Source organism: Saccostrea echinata, unplaced genomic scaffold, assembly GCF_033153115.1.
Source record: "Saccostrea echinata isolate AGI-Se365-2 ecotype Australia unplaced genomic scaffold, CSIRO_AGI_Sech_v1 ptg000038l, whole genome shotgun sequence".
Lineage (NCBI taxonomy): Eukaryota > Metazoa > Mollusca > Bivalvia > Ostreida > Ostreidae > Saccostrea > Saccostrea echinata.
Window position 1 is genome coordinate 1,524,947 of NW_026889787.1, and position 2,387 is coordinate 1,527,333.

Below are 2,387 nucleotides of genomic sequence, written 5' to 3' on the forward strand. Positions count from 1 at the left end.
GTTCGGTTGTATAGTGTCCGGAATTATCCGTCCCCGGTTTTGATTTTATTTTTAAATGTTTGTGTCCGCCCAAGTCAACAATACACATGTTTACAAATAGTTTGCTTGTCTTGTCCTTTCATGGTGTAAGTTTTGTTGCTTTATTTAATTTGTAATCATAAATTGATTTATAAACGTTTAAATATCGTATACGCTAAATGTCATTGGTAAACATTATGTATGTTTTGCATAATTCTACATTTTTATCTGCTATTTTTTGTAACTGGTTCACTTAAATATGGCGGACAATTTAGGTCATTTTTATATATATTTACATATCATATCGGTACGCTGTATTGTGTCATTTTCTCTTCATAAAGCCTGTTAATAATTGATAACTACAGCTACAAATCTAATTGTCAGTACAATTTATTGTGAAACTTATGTATTGATTGTGTCTAAATGTGTGTCATTTGTTTGTAGTTTTTTACCCTCTTCCGAGAGGTCTGCGAATAAAGCATAACTTCACAGTAAAAAAACCATTGCTTGGATACAGACTCACCATCATGGTAGATGCTCAGGCATTAAGGAAATCCCGCAACATTGCCTTAGCTGCCATGGAACAGTTCGAGGAAAAAGTTAACAGGCACGTATTCAAGCTAGGAAACGTCAAGATAGACATTGATTCCATCCTCATGGATATGGAAGAAAACCCAGTCATGAATCTCGAGCGTGCAAAGACATGCAAAACTTCATTGAATAAATACTTGTTGCAATATGAAAAGGCCTCTTCGGAATATGTAGCATATTTACAAAGTCAACGCCACGAAGCCAGTACGAGAGAGGAAGCCTCCAGGTCCCTCATCGCAACTGCATTACAAGAAAAAGTACATCAGTGTTGAACCATACTACCTAATACAAGATCGCAGAAGTCCGCATACAGTCAAGGGTCCTCATCCTCACGTCTCACATCTGTAGTGCTGCAACATACAGCAAAGTTTGAGGAAGCACGAAGGAAACTGAAATACGCTAAAGAAGAAGCGGATTTGATGAGAAGAGAACAGAGATTAAGGCAGCCCGGTGTCTACTCACGGTTAAGAAAGAGTTTGAGGCAGCCCAGTCAAGTTTGACTACAATAAAGAAATGTCTTGAATATGACTCTCTTGGAGAAAGCTACATACCACCCTGTGAAAATGACCTAGGTGAAGATGATCCGTATCAAACAGACAATACTTACACAGTTGAACCGTCCAAATATCAGGATCATTGTGAATATAGAGAGAAGCCAAGAGAACTTCTGAACACTAACACAAGTGAACACACTAATATTTGTGAATCTTCAGAAAGACCAAGAGAACCTGTAAACAACTACAACAGTGAGTGCTCAGTTCAAGTTCATTGTATTCCACAGACACCAGAGGAAAAACCGCAGAAACCTCTGAACCCAACTGCTCCAGAGTTTGTTGTTGTTCAACAGGAGAAAAGTGTTATAAGTGAAACAAATGAACTTGCTAAGTTGTTGGCCAAAAAGCAACTTATACCAACAAGATTAACTGCATTTGATGACGTCCCAGGACATTACCTCGGCTGGAAATCTACATTTGAAAATGTGACAAATGAACTGGGTGCTTCTGTTATGGAAAAACTTGACCTCTTGATCCAGAACCTTGGAACGAAGTCTAAACAGCAGGCTCTCAACATTCGTTTAGCAAATCCCCATGACCCCTCCAGAGCATTGCGTCTGATATGGGAAAGATTGGATTCAAAATTTGGGAGTCCAGAGAGCATTGAATCATCACTGAAGAACAGAGTCGCAGCTTTTCCTACCTTAAAGAACTCAAACAGAAGTGAACTTTTTGAACTCGCAGACATTCGTATGGAGATTGGGTCAATCATGCAAAATGAAAAGTATGCAAAACTCTTCTCATATTACGACTCCTCAGGTGGCATAAACCCGATTGTCATAACATTACCCCCAAGCATTCAGGAGAAGTGGACATATGAAGCTAAAAGTATAAACAGATAAATAATGGACCTATCAGCCATTTTCTGTCTTTTCTGCATTTGTGAATAACATTGCAAAGATACGCAATGACCCTAGTTTCATATATGAAACTACTGAAAGTGCGCAGCAGAGTGATGGATGTAAACATGTCAGAAAAACAAGTTATATCAAGACGCAAGTGTCCTCAAGGAAAACAGATGTGACCACAAAAAGCTGTCCAGTGCATGGCACCAACCATACACTCAATGCGTGTAGGCAATTTCGCATTAGGTCACTACAAGAAAGGAAAGATTTCATCAGAGAAAATGGCTTCAGTTTCAAGTGCTGCGGACCAAAGAAACATTTCCAATCAAACTGTAAAATGACTGTGAAGTGTGATGTTTGTAACTCTTCCAAGCACCCA

At 38.8% G+C, this 2,387-nt stretch overlaps 1 pseudogene; it reads left to right on the plus strand.

Annotated features, from left to right (window-relative positions):
* The first annotated feature begins 545 nt into the window (after positions 1-545).
* LOC133200330 (uncharacterized) lies at positions 546-2,005 on the plus strand (annotated as a pseudogene).
* Positions 2,006-2,387: the final 382 nt, after the last annotated feature.